The sequence below is a fragment of the Papio anubis genome, chromosome 2 (assembly GCF_008728515.1).
Source record: "Papio anubis isolate 15944 chromosome 2, Panubis1.0, whole genome shotgun sequence".
Classification (NCBI taxonomy): Eukaryota; Metazoa; Chordata; class Mammalia; order Primates; family Cercopithecidae; genus Papio; species Papio anubis.
The window spans coordinates 183,628,758-183,653,716 of record NC_044977.1 but is presented as its reverse complement, the minus strand read 5'-3'; the positions used below and the strand labels follow the sequence as shown (position 1 = coordinate 183,653,716).

Here is a 24,959-nt window from a genome sequence, read left to right as displayed (position 1 = left end):
ATGACATGATTCTGTATCTAGAAAACCCCATAGTCTCAGCCCAAATGTTATTTCAGCTAATAAACAACTTCAGCAAAGTTTCAGGATACAAAATTAATGTACAAAAATCACTAGCATTCCTATACTCTGATACGGCTTGATTCTGTGTCCCCACCCAAATCTCATCTTGTAGCTCCCACAATTCCCACGTGTTGTGGGAGGGACCCAGTGGGAGATGACTGAATCACGGGGGCGGGTCTTTCCTGTGCTGTTCTCATGATAGTGAATGGGTCTCATGAGATCTGATGGTTTTAGAAACGGGAGTTTTCGGCACAAGCTCTCTTTGCCTGCTGCCATTCGACAACAGGTAACTTGCTCCTCCTTGCCTTCCACCATGATTGTGAGGCCTCCCCAGCCATTTGAAACTGTAAGTCCAATAAACCTCTATCTTTTGTAAATAACCCTGTCTCAGGTATGTCTTTAACAGCAGCATGAAAATGGACTAATACATACACCAAAAACAACCAGGCAATCAGGAACACAATCCCATTCACAATTGCCACAAAAAGAATGAAATCCCTAGGAATACAGCTAACCAGGGAGGGAAAAGATCTCTACAATGAGAATTACAAAACACTGTTCAAAGAAATGAGAGATGATATAAACAAATGGAAAAACATTCGATGCTCATGGATAGGAAGAATCAATATCATTAAAATGGTCATACTGCCCAAAGCAATTTATAGATTTAATGCTATTCCTATTAAACTACCTATGACATTCTTCACAGAACTAGAAAGATCGACTTTAAAGTTCACAAGGAACCAAAAAAGAGCCAGAATAGCCAAGACAATCCCAACAAAAAAGAACAAAGCTGTGGGCATCATGTTACCCAACTTCAAACTATACTACAGGGCTACATAACCAAACAGCATGGTACTGTTGTAAAAACAGACACATAGACCAATGGAACAGAATAGAGAGCCCAGAAATAAAGTTACACAGCTACAACCATCTGATCTTCAACAAAGCTAACCAAAACAAGCAATGGAGAAAAGACTCCCTATTCAATAAATGGTGCTGGAGTAATTGGATAGCCATATGCAAAAGATTGAAACTGGACACATTCCTTACACCATATACCAAAATCAACTAAAGATAGATTGAAGACTTAAAGGTGAAACCTAAAAACTGTAAAATTCCTGGAAGACAACCTAAGCAAAACATAAAACTTCATCATTTCATGACAAAGATGCCAAAAGCTACAGCAACAAAAGCAAAAAAATTGACAAATGGAGTCTAATTAAACAAAAGAGCTTCTGCACAGCAAAAGAAACCATCAACAGAGTAAACAGACAACTTATAAAATGGGAGAAAACTTTTGCAAACTATGCATCTGCCAAAGATGTAATATCCAGCATCTCTTAGGAACTTAAAACAAATTTTCAAATAAAAAACAACTCCATTAAAAAGTGGGCAAAGGAGATGAACGGATACTTCAAAATAAGATATACGTGCAGCCAACAATCATATGAAAAAAAGTTAAAATCACGATCGTTAGAGCAATGCAAACCAAAACCACAATGAAATCACCTCACACCAGTAAGAATGGCTATTATCAAAAAGTCAAAAAATAACAGGTGCTGGCAGGGTTATAGAGAAAAGTGTTTATACACTATTGGTGGGAATGTAAATTAGTTCAGCCATTGTGGAAACCAGTGTGGCAATTCCTCAAATAACTAAACACAGAACTACCATTCAACCCAGCAATTCCATTACTGGGTATATACCCAGAGGAATATAAGTTATTCTAATATAATGACACATGCAGGTATGTGTTCATTGGAGCTCTATTCATAATAGCAAACACATGGAATCCACTTAAATGACCATCAGTGGCAGACCAGATAAAGAAAATGTGGTACATAACACACCATGGAATACTATGCAGCCATAAATAAGAATACGATCATGTCATTTGCAGGAATATGGATGGAGCAGGAGGCCATTATCTTTAGCAAACTAATGCAGAAATAGAAAATCAAATAATGCATGTTCTTACTTATAAGTGGACGATAAATAATGAGAACGTATGGACACAAAGAGAGAAACAACAGACACTTGGGAATACTGGTGGGTGGAGGTGGGAGGAGGAAGAGGATCAGAAAAACTAGCTATTGGGTCCTAGGCTTAGAACCTGAGTGATGAAATAATCTGTACAACAAACTCCATGACACGAATACCTATATAATAAACCTGTACATTTAGCCCTGAACCTAAAATAAAAGTTTAAACAAAAAGGAGAAAATAATTTCTATTGTCTTTTTATTTAGCCCCATAATGGTTTTCATGAATGAACACAATGTACAGTGCAGCCACTATGTCCAGTTATTTTTCTATGTTTTTAGTTATTTTAAAATATAATTTTTATGGTCTGTAGCAGATAATTCTATTATGTCAAGTCCTTGAGAGCATTTAATTTTCTGCCTTTTGTATCTATAGTCTCGCTCTGTCTCTCTCTTTCAAGGTGGTTAATTTCCTTGTGTTTTCGTAATTTTAGGTTTTAAGATCATCTTCTGTAGGGCTTTGTCTGTGAAAATATTGGGAGTACTGGATTAGAATTTTTCATTTGCTTCGGGGAGGTATAACTAACTCTGTACAACTTTCTTTCTTTCTTTCTTTCTTTCTTTCTTTCTTTCTTTCTTTCTTTCTTTCTGTCTGTCTGTCTGTCTGTCTTTCTGTCTGTCTGTCTTTCTTTCGTCTTTCTTTCTGTCTGTCTTTCTTGTCTTTCTTGTCTTTCTCTGTCACCCAGGCTGGAGTACAATGGCACTATCTCAGCTCACTGTAACCTCCGCCTCCTGGGGTTCAAGCAATTCTCCTGCCTCAGCCTCCCAAGTAGCTGGGATTACAGGCATGCACCACCACACCTGGCTAATTTTTTGTATTTTTAGTAGAGACAGAGTTTCACCATGTTGGCCAGGATGGTCTCGAACTCCTGACCTCAAGTAATCCACCCACCTCGGCCTCCCAAAGTGCTGGGATTACAAGCATGAGCCACCATGCCCAGTCTACAACCTCTGTTTTTTAATAAAATTTTTATCATAGAATAGTTTTTGATTTACAGAAATGTTGCTAAGATAGTCTAGAGGATTCTTGTATGCTCTATACTCAGTTTGTCCTATTGTTAATATCTTACAGTAGTATTATGCATTTACCACAACTAATGAAACAACATTGACAAGTTATTATTAACTGAAGTCCATATTTTTTTCCAATTTCCTTGGTATTTACCTAACGTCCTTTTTCTGTCCCAGGATATCATCCAAAACATCACATCACATCACATTTAGTCATCATGTCTTCTTAGGTTCTTCTAGCCTGTGGCTTCTTGAGATTTTCTCAGACTTTCTTTCTTTCTTTCTTTTTTTTTTTTTTTTTGAGGATCTTGATCCTGTACCTCTCATGCACCTAAAATATATCCTCAAAATGCATAACGAAAAATAATCCAAATTATAAGAAGAAAGTGTCAAAACCACAGTCATGGTGAAAGATTTTAACACTTCTCCCTCAGATTTCATAAATCAAGTAGATAAAGCTTAGTGAGAATATAGGGAATATGAATAACACAATTATCAAACTTGAACTAATGCAGATGCATACATAGAGCTCTGTATCTGCAAATTTTAGAAAACCTACTGTTTCAAGCACATATAAAACATTTATTTACAAGAGTCAACCATCTACTCCTCCACAAACGAGGTTTCAACAAACGTAAAAATCAGGCCGTGTTCCTTGACCAAGGTACATCAGAAATTAATTACCCAGGATAATTAAAAATCCACTTACATTTAAAAATAAAGAACACACATAATTCATGGATCAAACACAATATCAAAACAAACCTAGAAAGTATGTAATATTGACTGAACAAAAATGTGTCAAAACTTTTTAGATGAAACTAAAACAGAACTTAGAAGGGAAATTTTGGCCTTAACATTTATATCACAAAAGAAGAAAGTTTTATCTTAAACTTATGTGCAAAGACTATTTCTTAAGAAGTTAGAAAAAGAAGAAAATAAAACCAATGAAATGGGGGAGGACATTCTGCATGGTCTACGCAAGGAAGTACAAAGAATCTCCAGTACTTAGGGCTTTCTGAAGCACAGGTGTACACACACACACATTGTATTCAGAAATCAGATACACTGTGGAAATGGTGCGCTTAAGACATTTCTTCCGTAAAAAAGTTAACAGAATATTATGTCACCTATATATCCTTCAATGAGATTCAACAATTTTTAAACATTTAGTCATATATTTTCTCTCTCTCTCTATGTACTTTTTTCTGTACCATTTCAGAATAAGTTTTTGGCATTGACACCTTGCATATAAGTACATCAACATTCATCTTCTAAGAATAAAAAAAAAATCCACTTTATGATACTGTTGTAACCTCCAAGAAAATAAATAATAATTTCATAATATTGCCCAGTATTAACACTCGAGTGTTACTAATTACCCCAATAATGTCTTTTTAGCTATTTCTCTTTTCTTTTCTTTCTCTTCCCAACCAGATCTGAGGCAAGGCTCATACATTGAATTTAGTTGTTATGTTACGCCTCTTTACTTTCTTTTAGTCTAGACACTAAAGGAGTTCTCCCATTTTTCTTTTTAAAATGAGATTGAATTTTTTAATAGTACAGATGGTTGTTCTATAAAACATCCTATATTCATGACTTTTCTGATTACGGCTTCATAGTATCATTTAACTCATTTTGCTGTCTCTCATATTTTCTATAAACTGGAAGTATGTCTCAAGGGCTAGATTACATCCAGATGAAATCCTCTGGGACAAGAAGGCATCACAGGGAATCTTGTGAATTTTGCCCTGCAGTACATAGACAGCCACTGATGCCAGCCTACCCCACTGCCAGTGATGTAAAGTTTGATCATTGGTGAACGTGCTGACCATCAAATCTCTCCCTTGCAATCATTTATTTTCTCATTTAAATTTGTCATTTGTGTGGTGATATTTTGTCACCATGAGAATATCCTGTTCCCCACAGCTTTTCACTTCATCGTTTTAGCTTTCTTTGACGATCCCCGACTGCATCAATTATTATACTGGGGCTTACGAAAAGGTGATTTTCCATTCTTATCCTTTACTACTTTGAAGACTTTGGATGTGATTCAAAGTTGAGTTCTTTTTCTGTGTGCAGATTGGAGTCAATGGATCTTTATACAGGGGAATTTGAAGAAGGAAGAGAATAAAGGGCTTTATGGAATTTGTACCAGGATCCTGGGGTTCCAATATTATTTTCTCATCTTTGAGACTCCTGGTGAAGAAAGTTACTTTAGTCTGAGCACTCTTTCTAATCTGTAGGGGGACCTTCTGTGAGAAAATGAGGGCCTTTGTACCCTGGATATGAAGCTTTCCTCAGAGCAAATGTACAATGTAAGCAGCCTTTGACTCAATTACGGCCTTTAACTTTACGAACAACTACGGAGTCCTCGCTTAGAGAGGAAATTATATATGTGTATGTGATATAATACACACACACACACACACACACACACATATGTACACACATACAGCTCCTTCCGTGAGAGAATGCTTCGCCCATACCCATTTCTACATCACAGCTTTGCACCTTCTCCCATGCAGCCTCCTGGCCGCCGTCTCCTGCCTCCCTGGAGCCATTATTCTCTGGGACCTGTTAATCTCTCCTCTTCTTAGAGCAATTCCTTGTTTGCCAGTTCTTTCCCACTTATTAACAGCAACTTTAAATAGGTCTAAGGCCATTATAGTGAGGATGAAAGATTTTGTCTACCCTCAGCAAACAAAAGATCCTCCAGTTACCTGGACCTATACTTTTCATATATATACACACATACACACACACACACACACACACATATACACACACGTAATTTCCCATGTAATTATATGTATTAAATTATACATATAACATAATATATGCAAATTTACTGTGGTGTATATATGTGTGTATGTATAGGGGTGTGTGTGTATGTATATTTATATCATATAACTACAAAGTGAAAATAGACACACAGGATAGATTGCTTTAACACATAAGACTCATTCTTTCTGACCCATAGTTATTGGCTTTTTTTTTTTTTTTAACTTTTAGGTTCGGAGATACATGCGCGGGCTTGTCACATAGGTAAACTTGTGACATTATTTTTGTAAACAAACATAATCTGTTTGTTGCACAGATTATTTCATCACCCAGGTACTAAACCTAGTACCAAGTCATTATTTTTCCTGATCCTCTCCCTCCTTCCACTCTACCCTCCCGTAGGCCCCACGTCTGCTGTTTCCCTCTTTGTGTCCATGAGTTTTCATCATTTGGCTCCCACTTATAAGCGAGAACATGTGGCATTTAGTTTTCTGTTCCTGCATTAGTTTTCTAAGGATAATAGTTTCCAGCTCCATCCATGTTCCTGCAAAAGCCATGATCTTGTCGATTTTTATGGCTGCATAATATTTCATGGCATATATGTACCACATTTTCTTTATCCAGTCTATCATTGATGGGCATTTAGACTGATTCCGTGTCTGTGCTATTGTGAATAGCACTGCAATGAATATTCACATGCACGTTTCTTTATGGTAAAATGATGGATAGTCTTCTGAGTATATACCCAGTAATGTGATTGCTGTGACCTATAGATTTTACTCTTAGGAATTTTTCATCAGGAAAATGTGCAAGAACCTCTCTACAACATCTCAGTGTGGTTTACTTCAATAACTCATATAAACAGTCGTAATGCCAAGCAAAATATATTGGTTAAATAAATTTTTGTGCGGCTTTATAGTGGATATTATGAAGGTATTGAATATTATATGATAGGAGTAGATTTAATGACAATTTTAAAACTTTAATATGTAAATTAGTAGATGCAAATACGTACAAGGACACAGACCTGCAAAAAGGACACAGACTGATTCCCTTCCAGAAATCTCCAGACCCCACGGCAGATGTGCACTTTGGAAACTTGTGGTTGCCAGACTCCACTTCCTGTCAATATTGTGGCTTCATTTCAGCTGCGATATAAACAAAATTACTGTAAAGGGGATTATCCATTCCTCTACCCACCAGCATCTGCATCCCAAGTCCTTTTAAGCCAAAATGCCTGATACATGTAAATTTATGCTTGCTGCTCGCTCCTGCTTCCCTGTTCTCTTTCTTTAAGCTCCCTCCAAATTGACTTCATTCTTAAGGAGTAATGAGCAATGTAGAATACTGCAGAATTCACAGAGGAGGCAGAGGAGAAGACTGACGTTTCACAGTGCACAGGCCCTCATCTCAAATTCTCCCGTGAGAGGATGCTTTTTCCATACCTGTTTCTACATCCCAGCTTTGCACCTTCTTCCACTCAGCCTCCTGGCCGCCGTCTCCTGCCTCCCTGGAGTAATTAGTCTCTGGGCCCTCTTAATCTCTCCTCTTCTTAGAGCAATTCCCTGATTGCCAATCCTCTCCCACTCATCAATACTAACTTTAAATAGGTCTAAGACCATTAAAGTGAGGATGAAGGATTTTGTCTACTCTCAGTAAACAAAAGATCCTCCAGCAACCTGGATCTATACGTTTCATATCAAGAAAGATTATAAATAATAAATATTTTTCTCCAGCCTGTCATGTATTAAATAAATGTTCTATTATTAATATGTTTCTTATGTAATAAATGTAAAACAAAATGGGGTAAAGGTGGTCTTTTTCGGTCTTTTTCGCTCTTTGGTCTGGAGCAGGTACTAGTGAATGTCCAATCTCCAGGGTAGGGATGAGGTGAAGTCGGTCACAAGGTAAGGCCTCTCAGCAACAGAAGGACCAGGACACTCTCTGAGTGATGAGGTCAGAGACATGAAACGGAGATCAAGACAGTGACTTTGTTACTGGGACTAGATTAGAGGGGCATAATTACAGTTTCAGGTAGGATGCTTTTGGTTGTAAGCAACAGAAAAACAGAAAAATCAAATTTAGGCAAAAATAGAATTTGTTGACTTATCTAACAAATGTGATTTGATCCAAGGCTCACGAATGTCACAAAAATATTTTTCTTCATTTCTCTCTTCCCTTTCCCATTTTAACTCCATTCCTAGGCAGGCTTTCTCCATAAAGTAGCAATATGGTTGTCAGATAACAATCAAGTAGAAAAAAGGTATCTTTTTCCCCCCCAGCACTACTGTACCAGCAAAGTGGGGTAGATTAAGACCCGTGCCCATTTGCATGCAGTGGATGCATACATGATTGGCTTCTGTTTGGGTCATGTGTTTCACCCCAAAATGCACAGAGTGGAGGTGAGGAAGGGCTGAATCCCTAAAGAAGAGTAGAGCTGTATCCAGAAGACTTGAAAATGGATACCAAGGAGGTAAGCAACAAATGTTTCCCACACAAATCTGAGGTCTGACAAAGGCCTGAGCCATTGCATATAACTGAGAGATTTCTAAGGTTTATTTTTAGGGTTAGCATTATTTTAGGGTTTATTTCTCTTCCCTGAATTTTCTAGCAGGTTTCAAGAGGCTCTAATTTTAGGAAAAAGGAACATATGATGCAGACTGGTCTTGACAATTAAAAAACAAAAACCAGTCTCAAAACCGAAAGCAACATTACCTGCCCCCTCTCTGCATAAGAAGCTTACATAGAGGCCGGGAGCAGTGGCTCACGCCTGTAATCCCAGCACTTTGGGAGGATGAGGCGGGAAGATCATGAGGTCAGGAGTTTGAGACCAGTCTGGCCAATAGAGATGGGTGAAACCCCATCTCTACTAAAAATACAAAAACTTAGCTGGGTGCACGCCTGTAATCCCAGCTACTCAGGAGGCTGAAGCAGGAGAATCACTTGAATTCGGGAGGCAGGGGTTGCAGTGAGCTGAGATTGCATCACTGCACTCGGCCTAGGTGACAGAGCGAGACTCCGTCTCAAAAAAACAAAATAAATAAATAAATAAAAAGAAGAAGCTTACATAGAGTATTAAAGAAGTAATATGTGAATTTTATTTATTACTGTAACAGAACTCTTTTATGTAAGGGTTTTGATTCTCAAACTGCCCTATAAGAATTATCCTCAGAGGCCGGGCGCGGTGGCTCACGCCTGTAATCCCAGCACTTTGGGAGGCCGAGACGGGTGGATCACAAGGTCAGGAGATTGAGACCATCCTGGCTAACACGGTGAAACCCCGTCTCCACTAAAAATACAAAAAACTAGCCGGGTGCGGTGGCGGGCGCCTGTAGTCCCAGCTACTCGGGAGGCTGAGGCAGGAGAATGGCGGGAACCCGGGAGGCGGAGCTTGCAGTGAGCTGAGATCCGGCCACTGCACTCCAGTCTGGGCGACAGAGCGAGATTCCGTCTCAAAAAAAAAAAAAAAAGAAAAAGAATTATCCTCAGAAATATAAGTCTTTCAGACTTCCATAATATTCAAAGCCCTCACGAAGACTGGCTTTCTAAAAAGCTGTTGCTCTTCCTACCAACCCCTTTCTTTAATTGAAAGAAACTTTGATCCAGGCAGGTGAGCAAGTAAGGCTGATGGGTGATATTTTCCAGATGTATTTTAATTGGAAGCTAGTTTTCCAAGGTATTTTCCCGGTTCATTATTCGTAATTAGTTTTTGTTTTGTTTTGTTTTTGTTCTTGTTTTTTGAGACGGAGTCTCGCACTCTCACCCAGGCTGGAGTGCAGTAGCATGATCTCCGCTCACTGCAACCTCCGCCTCCTGGATTTACACCATTCTCCTGCCTCAGCCTCCCAAGTAGCTGGGACTACAGGCGCCCACCACCATGCCCTTGTAATTAGTTTTGCTAAAAATTTTTGTGCTATTTTAATTCTGTTTAAAAACCTCCTTGTTCATAAGATATAATTGCTTTACAAGGAAAGGAAGAATAATAAGGGAAATTGTACCTTAAAACCCCATAGCCTGAATACAAGTCTCAACTCTACCATGTACTAACTTTGTGGCTTTGAGAATATGTATATCTCTAAGCTTCGTTTTTATCATCTGTAAAACGGAGATAGTAATATTAACATGCAGGCCAATCGTGAGGATTAAATGAGAAAACTCAAGTAAAAAGTCTCTGACTCATCCAGAAACATACAAGCTCAATAAATGTTATTTTCCATTGTAGTCTTCCCTAACTTCTAACAAAGGAGGGATCTTACGTCAGAGGAGAACTTCTGAGCTCTGTATTCCAATGCAGAGGGGCATCTGGTGATTGTTAAAATATTCGAGAAACATTTTTTAAAATCTGATTTTGTTTCCTCCTTTAAAGAATATCCAGAGAATTCACTGGAGCCTGTTCACAGGTCACGTTCAAAGTAGGAAAATGAGCACTGTCTGTAGGGCATCCAGGTGAACTGGGAGAAGTTAAAGTGCCATCTCCTTTGAGAAGCCTCCCTTGATCCCACAAGGCTGATCTGGGTGGCCATTTTTTCCCCTAGCTCCCTGGCATGACACCTCCAGAACAGGAGCTAGCAAACTGCAAACCAGGGGTCAAATCCAATCCACCATCTAATTTTTAGCTTGCAAGCTAAGAATGATTTTTTACATGTTTAAATGGTTGGAACACATCAAATGAAGAACAGTATTTCATAACACATAAAAATGAGATAAAATCCAAGTTTCAGTCTCCACAAATCCTATGTTGTTGAAACATAGCTGTGCTCATACATTTGAGTATTGCCTATAGCTTCTTTTGCATTTCAATGGCAGAATCAAGGAGTTGTGACAGAGACCACGTAGCCATTAAAGCGGAAAATATTTATTGTCTGACCCTTATAGAAAAAGCTTGCCAACTTCTCCTCTAGAACATTCACAATTGAGTCATATCGCATGTGTTTCCTCCAGGCTCTATATCCCTTGAGGATTGGGACTGACTTTCATCTTTGTGTCTTTAGCACCTAGCACAGTGCCTGGCAAATATTAGGCATCCATAACTTCGCATCTTTCCCCTTTTTGGGTATCTCTAGTAAGGTGTCTTCTTACTGTAATCCACAGTAGGTCTGTCCCCAGGGTCTCCAGCCTTCAGTCATTCTCTGTATCCCATGGGTACTTAAAGGTCTGGTAACTGTAGGTGTGGCCAGAGCCTGTTGAACCTTTCAGGTGTCTGAAAACTAGAGGAGGGATCACTGGAAGGTTCCTTTTCTCTGTATCCTGTTTTCTGAGGGGGTATGGTGTCAGGGAAGGAGCACTGGATGTTGAGACTCGGACTGATGAAGCTGTCCTCAGCTAACGACTTCCAGGTTGTGTGATCTCGGGAATAAACCACCTAAATACCACTTTCTTCATCTGTGGTATAGAGATAATTATTACTCCACAAACCTCACTGGGTCTTGATCATGTTGGAGAATACCTGCCTCTGGTGGGTTAGGGGCCTTGTCTGTTTTGTTTACCTTTACATGTCCTGGTTTGCACAATGCCTGGCACACAGGAAACCAGAGGTTCTCAGCTGAGGCCGAACATCAGAATCAGCTGGGGACTTTTACTGCCCACCGACACAGAGCCCCACCCCAGACCAATGCAAATAGAGACTCTGGGAATGGGCCTGGACATCAGGTTTTTATTTCTCAAGCTCCCCAGGTGATTCTGATACTCAGCCAGATTCACAGCCCCTGCTGTGGAGTGCTCAATAACTATTTGCTGAATGAATGAATGAGGTGAAGTTGTTCCTGCAGATGCTTTGCTCCTCTGTGCTTTGAGATGCTGACTAAAGAAGTCAGGATTTTTTTGCGTCAGGGATAAAATGTGCTGTTCCTCACTGATCGAGTCACTCTCTCCAGTTCATGGAGGTCTGACTGCTGTCTTCTTTGCCCTTCACTGACTTGCATGACTGATAATTCTTTGTTATTTATTTGACCCTTTTGTCACTCCTGCCTTTTGTCCTCCACTTCCTTTTCATCCTCGTTCTTGTCAGTTTCCTCTTCTCCTTTGTAATCTTCTCAGCCTGTTTTTCTTACTGTTAAGTTCACTAGTAGCACTTGCTTACCACCAATAACACAAGGTATTTTCAACTATTCCCATTTTTTATTGCTGCTAAATTAGTTTTACCCTGTGCTTCACATCAGAAAATAAATCTCTAGATACTTCCTTCTTTACTCTCTAAATTTCTGTGTCTGGGAATAAATAGACAGTTGCAGAAGCTTTCAGCTAGTTGAAGAAGTAGCAAATCCAACTTCTCACTTTGCAGAAAAGAGAACTGGAGCTCAGCAAGAGGAGCAGCCTGCTCTGGGTCATAGAGTGAGCTCGCGGCACAGCTGGGGCCGGATCACAGATTTCATCAGGTCCAGTTCACGTGCCCTGCAGGCTGCCACACGGCCTGAGAGGTAGGCCCTAGGGTGTTTTGGACAATTCACTGCCTCTCTGTCATAGAGGCTGGCACCTTTCCAAAGCTGCACCTTGCCAGACTCTATTACTTTGATCTCCCAAATGAGAAAGGAGCGTTGCTAGTAGTAGTCACATGTAGGTGTGGGAGGGACTGGCTGATCACTTTGGTTTAGTGACACTCCGAAGGACCCAGCCCTACATGTGTAAGCCTCTTGGCGTACAAACCAGGAGAAGCAGGTGATGACAGATGTCCTGGAGGGGCAACAGAGCAGCAGGAGAGCCTTCCCCATAACCATGTCTAGCTGCACCCCCAACAATGACATGGTCATGAAGAGCTAGGCATTTTCCTGCCTGCAGAGACCTGCACTGTCCAATACACTAGCCCCTAGCTATAATTAAAATTCATGAAAATAGGATTAAATTAAAGCCTCATTTCTTTAGTTGCACTAGCCACATTCATTTCAAGTGCTCAGTAGCTTCTGAGTTACTGTATTCAAGGCTACCATACTGAACAACATAGATACAGAGCATTGCCAACAATTCTTTTGAACAGGCAGCTCCAGATACTTGAGTAGGATGACTTAGTCTATAGAATGAACATCACAGCTAAGGACAATTAAAAAGAGGTCCCTCCCTGCAGTCCTTCTCAGGTTCTCAGATTCCAAGGCTGGTTGTGCAACCAATCAGCACCTCGTCTCCCCTCTCACATCCTGCCATCTCCATGTATGACTTATTTTCCTACGAGACTCTGAGCCTCTTGGGAGCACTGTCTGTCACTGATTAATTTGATGTTTCCACAGAATAGAGCATAGGACTTGATACAGGATCGCCCTCAGTAAAATATGCTAAATAAAATTGTGAGTTAGCATTCTTTAACCATTTAGTATTATTTTTAGAACAATTATATTCAATACAATGGCAAAAAAATTCTGTCTTTTTGGTAAAGAGAAAGACATGTTGAAACTGGCTGTTGCTTATGTGAGAATCAGTGTTGAGTTTCCATCTCCTGGGGGAGAAGGCTCTGACACTTTGCTGGGGGTGATGGGCAGTGGAACAGGAGGATTGTGGGGCTGAGCACAGTTTCTCAGTAAACACAGGCTTACAAGCTAATCCTCCACTTGGGGATTAGCTCTGCCTCTTGCACAGGGTTCTGCGATGGAATTTCTACTGATAATTCTAAGCCAGAAGGCAATGTGGAGTGGTGAACTTGGAGGCCAGGGGTCCAGATTTAAGTCCTGGCCCTCAAATCAATGAGCTGTTTAATGAAACTTAGTCTTTTTATGACAGTCCAGGCTGGTAATAAGCTCTATCCTCCCCAGTGCACAGACAGGATTGAAGTGAGGCTCAAGTGAGATTAAGTCCTACGAAACCTTTGTAGCCTGAACAATGTATGTCACCGTAAGGGACAGTGGTCCAGAGGGTTACTGTGAGCGAGTTTTATTAGACTATGGGGGCACACCATTGTCTAATTAAAAACTCCTCTGGAAATGCTAGAAACCCCTCTGGAAATGTGAATCAGTTGCCTTTTGGCAACTGATGCTTGTGCCGGTCAATCAAGTGCCTGGTTCAATCCTAGATTTATTAAAGTAATGCAACAGCCACGAAAATCTCTGGCAAGTCGACAGCTACTAAAAAAGGGCTTAAAACAAAAGCTGACCTAAAAGACCCAGCACATCCCACCGTCCATGTTATCTCCAAGCTAATCAGAAAGTGAGAGAACGAGGGTGAGATTTAAATCCATCGTTTCTGGCTGCAAACCTTAAATTTTCTCCAGGGCTCTCTGGATGCCTGAGCTATGGCTCAAATCAGTTCTCTACCAGACATGCCATAATTTGGGTTTATGATAAGGCTAAACATTTCTTGTTCCCTTTAGAAAAATCTAGGTAACTTTGGAAGGCTTTCTGGTCTGAGATAATCTCATTCAAATATTTTGATCCTATTTTGGATTACAACAACTTTGCTGATAATTCTATGTAGTTATGGCAACAAATAAATGTTAATGTTCCCCAAGAGTACAGATAACCTTTTCATTATCTAGTTAACTTCTCACAACCCCTATCTGGCACCATTTCCTAGTATTTGGAGACTGATGGAATACAGACCTGGCAATATTCCTTATTCCTTTTCAGGTTAAAGTCCTTTCCAGGAGTGCTTCATAGTCAGATGCTTTTATTAATTCAGCCATTTTATCTCAGCCAGCAGTTTCTTGACAAGCACATAGGCTGTGGCTTGGCCCTTACTGAACTTACGCCAGGGATATCAGTGGGGTTCCGTGTGTCCCAAGGTAGCCTGAAGGTACAACTTGCAGAGTTAAATAGTGGGATGGAGTGAGGTCAGGGATAGATCTGTCACTTACTCAGTGGTCCTGGGCCTGGATGATTTTACCCATCTTACAAATGAGAATAAAAACCTTAGCTTTGCCTACGTCCCAGGGTAAAATGGATTTAACAGACATTGATTGTTGTGGGTCGAATTCCTGTGTTGAAGATCTACTCCCAGTAACTCAGCATGTGACCTATTTGGAGTAGGGTTGTTGCAGATGCAATTAGTTAAGATCAGGACATACTGAAATAGAGTGGGCATCTAATCCAATATGATTGTATGTCTTTATGAAAAGGGTAGATTTGAACACAGACACAAACACAGAGAGAACACTAGGTGAATGTGAAGGCAAATATTGGGGTGCTGCTTCTACAGGGAATGCCAAATAATACCTGCAAGCCATCAGAAGCTGTGAGAGTAGCATAGAAGAGACTGTCCCTCACAGCCGTCACAGGGAACCAACCCTGCCCACACCTCGATCTCAGACTTCCATTCTCCAGAACTGTGAGGCAATATTTCTGTTGTTCAAGCCATCCAGTTTGTGGAACGTTGCTATGGCAGCCCTAGTAAACTAATATACTGATGATGTTTGGTTTTGATGAGTGAGCAGGAACCAGATGAAATACTGAGGGGTCCAATACCCTCAAAGATATTGCTCTAAAGACTCTGGGCAAGTCAATTAACCTTTCTGTACCTCAGTTTCTTTTATGAAGTAGAAATTTAATAATGTTTATATTGCTTTTATTTCAGGGAGTAAGTGGGACAACGTACTCAAAAGCATTTTTATATGTTGTGAAATTCTATAAAACTATTATTGTTTGGGGACAATACATTTTTGATTCGGTGACGGTAGGAGGGAAGGAATGCCTAGATAGAGGATTAAGACACGTGCAGGCATCCCTCAGGGATATTGCAAGTTCTGTTCCAGACCACCACAATAAAGGGAATAACATGAATTTTTTTGTTACCCAGTGCATATAAAAGTTATGTTTATTGTCATAACTTTTGTGTGCAACAGAGTTATGTGTGAAAAACAATGTATTTTTAAAAATTTTAGACATTTGAATTAAGGTATGTGTCATACCTTAATTCAAAAATACTTTATTGCTAAAAATTGCTAATAATCATCTGAGCCTTTAGTGAGCTGTAATTTTTTTTTTCACTGGTGGAGGATCCTGTCTCGATGTTAATGGCTGCTGACTGGTTGGGGTGGTGGTTGCTGAAGGTTAGCTGGAGTGGCTGTGGCAATTTCTTAAAAATAAGACAATAATGAAGTTTGCTGCACTGATTGACTCTTCCTTTCATGAAAGATTTCTCTTTAGCATGCAATGTTGTTTAATAATGTTTTATCCACAGTAAAACTTCTTTCAAAATCAGAGTCAATTCTCTCAAATCCTGCAGCTGTTTTATCAACTAAGTTATGTAATATTATATATCTTTTGTTGTCATTTCAACAATGTTCACAGCATCTTCACCAAGAGTAGATCCTATTTCAAGAAATCACTTTCTCATCCATAACAAGCAACTCCTCATCCATTCATGTTTGATCACAAGATTGCAGCAATTCAGTCACATCTTCAGGCTCCACTTCTAATTCTAGTTCTCTTGCTATTTCCACCACATCTGCAGTTACTTTCTCCACTGAAGTCTTGAACCCCTCAACATTATCCATTAGGGTTGGAATCAGCTTCTTCCAAATTCCTGTTAATGTTGACATTTTGACCTCCTTCCATAAATCATGAATGTTCTTAATGGCACTAGAATAGGTAAATCCTTTCCAGGAAGTTTTCAATTTACTTTTCCCAGGTCCATTAATGGAATCACTATCTTTGACAGCTATAGCCTTACAAAATGTATTTCTGAAATAATAAGGCTTAAAAGTTGAAATTACTCTTTGGCCATGGGCTTCAGAATGGATGTCGAGTTGGCAGGGATGACAACGTTAACTTCCTTGTACATCTCCATCAGAGCTCTTGGGTGGCTAAATGCATTGCCGATGAGCAACAATATTTTGAAAGGAATCTTTTTTATCTGAGCAGGAGGTCTCAACAGTGGGCTTAAAATATTCTATAAACCATGTTGTAAATAGATGTGCTGTCATCCAGGTTTTGTCATTCCATTTCTACAGCACAACACAGTAGATTTAGCATGATTCCTAGGGACCCTAGGATTCTGGAATGGTAAATGAACACTGGCTTCAACTGAAAGTCACCGGCTGCATTAGCCCCAAACGAGAGTGCCAGCCTATCCTTTTAAGCATTGAAGCTGAGCATTGACTTTTCGTCTGAAGCTATGAGAGTCCTAGATGCCATCTTCTTCCAATAGAAGGCTGTTACATTACATTGAAAATGTGTTGTTAGCGTAGCCACCTTTATCAGTTATCTTTGCCATATCTGGATATCTTGCTGCAACTTCTCCATCAGCACTGGCTGCTTTGCCTTACACTTTTATGTTATGGAGACTAAACCTCATGAACCAACTTTTGCTGGCTTCCAACTTTTCTTTTGTAGTTTCCTTACCTCCTCAGCCTTCATCGAATTGAAGAGAGGTAAGTCCTTGCTCTGGATTAGGCTTTGGCTTAAGGGGATATTGAGGCTGGTTTGGTCTTCTATTCAGACCATTAAAACCTTGTTTATATCAGCAATAAGGCTGTTTTGCTTTCTTATCATTTGTCTGTTACTGGATCAGTATGTTTAATTTCCTTCGATAGCTTTTTATTTGCATTCACAATTTGGCTAGAGGCCAATTTGGCACAAGAGGCTTAGCTTTCAGCTTATCTTGGCTTTTGACATGCTTTCCTCACTAACATTAATCATTTCGAACTTTTGATTTAAAATGAGACTTGTGTGACTCTTCCTTTCACTTGAACACCTAGAGGCCATTGTAGGGTTGTTAATTGATCTAATTGTCTCAGGATATAGGAAAATCCAAGGAGAGGGAGAGAGACGTGGGAATGGCCAGTCCATACAGCAGTCAAAACACACACATTTATTGATTAAGTTTGCCATCTTATATGGTGTGGTTTGTGATACTCCAAACAATTATAATATTAGCATCGAAGATCACTGATCACAGATCACCGTAACAGATATAATAATAATGAAAAAGTTTGAAGTATTGCAAGAATTACCAAAATGGGACACAGAGACATGAAGTAAGCACATACTGTTGGAAAAATGGCACCAGTGGACTTAGTTGGTGAATGCAAGGTTGCCACAATCCTTCAATTTGCAAAAAACTCAGTATTTGCCAAATGCAGTGAAGCAAAGTGCAACAAAACAACGTATGCCTGTATTCTGCATTTGCTGAAAACCACATAAAATACTTTACTGATTTTGTGAAGTGAACAAAATGTCTCCATCAGCCAAAGAGGTAATCCTTGATTCATTCTTCCTCCTGAGATTTAGCACATGGAGCCTAGCAGCAGAAGCCAAGGGTAGTCTGCCTGGCTGGCTGCCCCGGGCCACCAGTCTGCTTCCGGCTAACGCCTTGGTCTGCCCCGTGTTGATTCCAACCCAGCTCCCACCACTTGCTCATGCCAAAGGAAAAAATTCAGCATACGCTTTTTTGACTCCTGATTCACCACCCCCTCCATCACAGACATGGATCTCAGACTCTTCTTTAACACGCTGAAATTGAGTTTATGGAGCTTGTCTCATCTCTCTTTGAAAAAGAATTGCTGCATTTTCTGAGCTGCTTTCTCAGTCCCATGCTTCTCTGTTATGGAAGACAATCCTACTTCTTCCAGAGTTTGCCAATCATTTTAAAGAAGCTTTTCAAATGCTATGAGCAGTTCTGTGTGTGTGTGTGTGTGTGTGTGCGCGCGCGCACGCATGCACGTGTGTATGTCAGTGTGTTGGGCTCCCTCACCGGAGAGTCAGCTCCAAAATGTCAGAACCCCAGGTCTGTGTTGCTCAATCAGTACCTAGCACAGGATTGGGCTACAAACATAATTATTGAATGCATAAATGAATGACTTTTATGTGAGAAAGGTGGTATGATCTAACTTTAAGAATTTAAGATGGTCAAAACCTTTGGTTTCATTATGACATCCAGAAATAACATTTACTTGCTGTGTATAAGTGAACAAATCACCACTCAGAAGAGCCTCAGTGTTGGAATCTGTGGAATGTAGATGATGCTAACTTCTCTGCTTAGCTAAAGAAATTGGGAAGTTCAAATGAGGTAAAGGATGGTGTGGTTGTTTTATGCACCGACTTGGCTAGGTTGTTGTACGCAGTTATTTAATCAAATACAAACCTAAGTTGTTGCTGTGAAGGTATTGTGTAGCTGTCGATAACATATACCATTAGTTGACTTTAAGTAGAAGAGATTACCCTCTCCAACTGGATGGATCTTATCTAATCAGTTGAAAGGCTTATAGGAGCAAAAAACCGAACTGTCCCACAGAAGAAGATATTCTCCCTCAAGACTGCAGCATCCAGTGCTGCCTGAATTTCCAGCCTGCTAGCCTGCGCTACAAATTTTAAACTTGCCAGTCCTCACAGATACATCAGCTAGTTCCTTGAAATAACTCATACATATGTGATTATAAGTAAGTAATAAATATAAATTATTTATTCCAAAAGAATGTATACCTAAGCATGATATGCATATAGGCCATCTACATATATACAGTTTTCCCTCTGGAGAACACTGACTGATGCAGATGACATCGTGTTGGTCAGTGTGGAGGGTCAGGAAATGAAGGGCAGGGAATGAAGGGAGGAAGGCAGAATGAAGGAACCGCCAAGCCAAGGGAGACCGAGAGGCTGGGAGTGCCAAGCACTGCAGTCTCTCTGTCTTCCTTGGAAATGTGCATCACTGCCACGCTTTCTGCAGGAAGGAAGGTGTTCCAGATGGTTTAAAGGTGCCACCTCCCCAGGTCCTGGCTGGGGCGGGACTGGCATACACATTCTCAGGGGTTGAGTGTGTAGGAAGTAGATACTAACAAACAGGCCCCTAAGGTGGGGAGGAGAAGGCATCAGGGGCAGCAAAACTTGGCAGCTCCTTGCACCCTACCCTTACAGAAAAGACACAGAGCTGTCTGTGTGGGTGTTCTCCTGGCTGACACTATCCTAATTAGTGCAGGCGCCCTCTGGAGCTGAGCTTCTTTTATTAATGCCTTCATTAAAAGGTCTCCCCTAATCAGTCAGCTGTGGAGCCTGCTTACCGGAAGAAGGTTCTCCGGGCTCACAGACAGGCCTTGTATCCGAGAAAGAAAAGTATCCGGTTTCTGTGTGCAGGGTTGGGGGTCTTCTGGAAACCTTTTTGAGACAGTGCTTGCCCTTAACCAGTCTCTTCTACTCTCTTTGCACTCCTCCTCCCACCCTACAGGCATTTGATGTGACAAATAAAAATTAAACCCTATGCAGCACATTGAACTCACACCTTATTCTCAAAAAGAAACAAAATTTTGCAAAAGTTCTTAGCCAACCTCAATGAGTAAGTGGCTCATTGAAATAGGAAATGTTATATCTGATGCTCCTTCACTGCAATAATAACAGTAACACTAATTATTCTTCACATTTGTATATCAGCTGGTGATTTAAAACATGTAGTCACATCCATTATCTGCCCAGTGCCATTCTCTGAAGTTGGCGCTGGGAAGTCAAAGATGATTGACTTGAAAGTACGATATTTTATTCATCAGGAAAAATGATCATTAAAACATTATGCTCAGAAGAGGCACTGCAGGAAGCTCTGGGAGGGGATAGCCAATTGCCTGGAGAATTAGAAAAGGTCTTTGGAGGAAATGTGAATAAGTTAGGTTGTTTGAGAAATAAAAACAATCATGCATTTAGGAATACATACACACCCATATACATACATTTAGGAAAAACTTTAGGATATTCCTCTCTTTCCCCATAGTTCCATGATGAAAGGTCTTTTTGGGATCAAGACTTTAGAGTGGGGGCATGTTACATGATGATGCAATTGTGATCTGCAGCCTGGGTGCTGGCCATGTGTCTCCAGGCATTTTGTGGTGGGGCCCGAACTGATAGGGAGTTGTAGTAGAAGCAGTCCCGGAAGGGGAGGCAGGAGGCCTGGGTGCTAGATCTTGCTCTGCTGAAAAGTTAGCATTTGACTTTGGGGAAGTCATTTCTCCTTCTAGCCTTCAGTCTCTTCATCTGTTAAATCAGTTCCGTTTTCTTTGTTTAATATTGAAAGCTTCTTTCCAGATACAGACAGAAAACTGAAAAGTAGGTGAAATTGATAGAGCAGAGCTATTTTCATTCTTATGCTCATTATTCTTCCCATTGAAGCTGGGGGATGGATAAGAGCCACAGCAGCCTTTTCTCCCTTTTTACCCCCAAAGGAACCCCAGAAGCATGTCTCTTTCACTCTTGAGCACTGAAGAGCAGCGTGAAAACCATAGGACCGAGGGCTCTTGGAATCCTCTACTCTGAGCGCAAGTACTTCTATGAAACTCACCAAGAAATCTGTTTTTCCTAAAAAATGATGACAGCTAATAACTAATATTTATTGAATATTGTTTATCAGGTTTTGTTCTGTGAGCTTTTCGCAACCCCATAAGTTAGGCATATTGTCATCACCATTTTAGAGATGAAGTAAATGAAACATGAAAGGACTGTGACTCACCCAGGGCCATGCAATTATTAAGAGGCAAGATTCAAACCCAGACAGTACGGCTCCAAAGGCCACGATAATAACCATTATGCTATCTCACTTTGTAGCAGTCCTACAAATGCCTTCCTTGACATTTGCTTAAATAGTTCAAGCTATAGCTTACGCTCGTTTATTCTTAAGCCCATAACAGAAGTAACCAATTGAAGAATTAAATATGTCATCCCATAACCTAATTGCTGTTCTTTAGAACAAAATTATGATGAGGAGTTTGTTTTCCTGAATGTAGCTGGGCAATATTTTTCTGCTTTACTGAATTCCATTTCTTCTTCCTCTCTCCATATTCCACAGACCTTGATTTTTTTCCTTTGGTGGAGAGGAAGAACAGTTGGTCTCCATCTTCATAATATTCTCCATTTGGCAACCATTAACAAATGTTTCAGCCTCCCCAGATCTAAGCAAAAGCAGCAGAAAAGATCTAGGTATCCCCATATCCCACAGCACTGGGCAGGGGTCTGCACTGAGTTGCTTTCAGGACAGTCAGAGAGGTTCTGGGAGAGGGACAAGAGCAAGCCCCCTGCAAAGTCCCAGCATCCAACCTCAGCTGAGCCCTCACCACTCATCATAAGTTTCTTATTTCCTGTTTCTTGATGTCTGATTGCTTCCCTAAGCAGTTGCACAAATTCTTCTCCACATTTTCAAATCTCAAAGTCCACCCTATTTCCTCAGTTTCCCCAGTTCACAGCTTGTCTTTGATTTGCCAGCAGGGATCTTCTCTGCTCTGAGGTTCTTCAGCTTACTGTGCCTCACTAGGAAAATCTTTCAGAGCTCCTCCCTGTTCTTTTGTCCTTTTCTCTTCCTTTTGATGAAGAAGTGCCCTGTATCCTTCCGCATGTACTCCTGGCCTCAGCCTGCCCAGCTCCCCACCAGCACTTAGCTCTGTCCACTCTTTCTCTCAGTCTCCTGCTCCCTCAGTTGCTTTTTCTCCTCCCACTGTATCCCTTTAACAAACAAATAATGCAGGTTTCACTCATTTCAAACAGACCTTTCTTTGATCTAGTTTCCTAGTCTTGGCATCATCTTATCGTCCTTTCTACTACCAAATCATGTGTTCATTTTTTCTTCTCTCTCTCTCTTTTTTTTTTTTTTTAAGATGGAGTTTCGCTTTCATTGCCTAGGCTGGAGTGAAATGGTGTGATCTTGACTCACTACAACCTCCGCCTACTGGGTTCAAGCGATTCTCCTGCCTCAGCCTCCAGAGTAGCTGGGATTACAGGTTTGTGCCCCCATGCCCAGCTAATTTTTGGGTTCTTTTAGTAGAGATGGGGTTTTGCCATGTTGGCCAGGCTGGTCTTGAACTCCTGACCACAAGTGATCTGCCTGCCTCAACCGCCCAAAGTGCTGGGATTACAGGCACGAGCCACCACGCCTGGCCAATGTGTTCATTCTTCCGGCACTTCTCTCTCCTCGTTCTTCCCTGTAAACCCCAATCACAGCTCCTCCTCAAAAACCACTCCTGAGGTCTCAGCCATCATCTCTAGCCACCATCATAAAACACTAGACTTCTGCCAACCTATAACTTCTTCCACTAACTTGCTCTGTGGTTCTGGCAAAGTCTGGCCTCTTTCTGGGCCTCAGTCCTTTCAAATGTAAGTTTTCAAAATTTTTAAAGCTTAATTCAAACAACAGTATGTTCAGAATCCTAATATGTACAACAGATAAAAGGCACGGTGGTCAGGGGTATAAATGTGTGTGTATGTATTTATTTACATGTTAAAATATATTCTTCGACCTGGTCAGCAGGAAGTATAAATGTGTATGTATGTCTGTGGGCATGTATGCGTGTTTATGTATGTGCATATGTGTGTGCTGTGTGTAGGGGCCAATAAGGAGCCCCAATAACCTGAATAAGCAGCTCAGCTCCTTTTCCCTGAAAAATTCCCACTCTGTTCAGAGTTGGGGTCTCAGCAGGTACTTTTTAAAATTTGACTCTGACCCCTGGACATGGTCAATTGCTTCAGGGGTAGGCACTGAACCCCAGCAGAGCCAATCAGAACCCTTCCCAGGGCCTAAGAAATTCCAGTTTCTGTCTCATTTAATCCTCATGATAGCCTCCAAGATGACCCTTAATAATCCCACCTCCTGGTATTCACATCTTTATGTAATCCCCTCAGTTTCAGTGTGAGCTGGATTTAGTGGATATCACATGGCTGAAGTTATGCCATGTAACTTCCTAGATTAGATTACAAAAATAATGTGGCTCCTGCTATGGGGGCCCTATCTGGGGCTCTCTGTCTGTTACAGTTTGTACATTTGTTCCCACAAACCTCATGCTGAAATATTGAAGTTGGGGCCTCATGGGAGATGTTTGGGTCATGGGGGCAGATCACTCATGAGAGGCTTGGTACCATCCTCACAGTAATGAGTGAGTTATCATTCTATTCGTTCCCGAGAGTTGGTTGTTTAAATGAGCCTGGCACCTCTCCACTTTCTTTCCAGCCTCCTCTTGCCATGTGATCTTTACACATGCTGTTTCCCCTTTGCCTTCTGCCGTGCGTGAAAGGAGCCTGAAGCCCTTACTAGAAGTAGATGCTGGAGCCATGCGTCTTGTACAGCCTGTGATCCAAATAAACCTCTTCTTTATAAATTACCCAGCCTCAGGTATTCTTTTACAACACTAAATGTCTCTCTCATTCTCAGATCGGTCATGTGGAGGGAAGTAAGTTGCCATGTTATAAGCAATAATATAAAGAGGCCTGTGAGGCTTAGGAAGGCACTGAGGTTTCAGTCCTACAGCCCACAAGGAACTGAAGCTTGCCAACAATCGCATGACTGGGTTTGGAATTAAATCGTCTGAAGCCTACCAACAGTAACGTGAGTTAACCTGGAAGTAGGTCCTTTTCATCCTTTGCCCAACCCACTCCCCAGTTGAACCTTCAGAAGAGACCAAAGTTGTGGACAACACCTTGACTGCAACCTCTTTGCAAATCTTGAGCCAGAGATACTCAGAGAAGCTTGGCCCACAGAAACTTTGAATAATACATTCTTGTTGTTTTAAGCCACCAAGTGTTGGAATAATTTGTTATGTAGCAATAGATAACTAAAACAACGCTTGACCAGGGAAGTGTCAGCCTGAGAGCTCTAGGAGACCGTGTTTTACTGTGTCCCAGAAAGCAGACAGAGTAAGTCTGCAGTGACAGAGAAGGTGAAGTCAATGTGAAGAAATTCCTTGTGGCCTTTAGCACCTTGGCTCTGGTTTACTTCTGAGACCTAGTTCATCCTTGCCTTTGAAAATTGTGTTACGCATAATTGAGGACTGAAATGAAAGCCCTAAGCCTCTCCAACAGACTAATGGATCCTCCTTTGGCTAAAATAGACTCTACAAATTTTAAGATCTTGGCATAACAAGATGAGAGGCTGGTCACATTCTATTTGCTGCCATGCCCCACCCCTCACTTCCCATTACTAATCATTAATAGATTTTCTCAAAAGCAAGCTGGGGAGAACGAAAGACTGGAAGAATCCTTCACTCACTTCATCCAACCACCCAGTGCCCTTTTCCTGTTTTTTGGCTCTGACATGACTTCCATCCTGGTGTACAAACTTCTCCTTGTTGATAGATGACAGCTGGCTGCAGATTTGGATTTTCTTAAGATGTGCAGAAAGCAGCCCTATGCATCACGCTTTACCTTTTACGTATAGGAGCTAATTATAATGTATTTAAACGTTAAG

General features: G+C 40.8%; 1 long non-coding RNA gene across 1 annotated transcript in view; it reads left to right on the top strand.

The window, feature by feature from the left end:
* LOC103882463 overlaps positions 1-23,877 on the top strand; it is a 66,624-nt gene extending 42,747 nt beyond the window's left edge. The window contains exons 3-4 of the long non-coding RNA XR_644305.4: positions 20,959-21,055; positions 23,727-23,877. This is a non-coding gene — a long non-coding RNA (uncharacterized LOC103882463). The remainder of the gene's footprint in view (positions 1-20,958; positions 21,056-23,726) is intronic.
* The last annotated feature ends 1,082 nt before the right edge of the window (positions 23,878-24,959 follow it).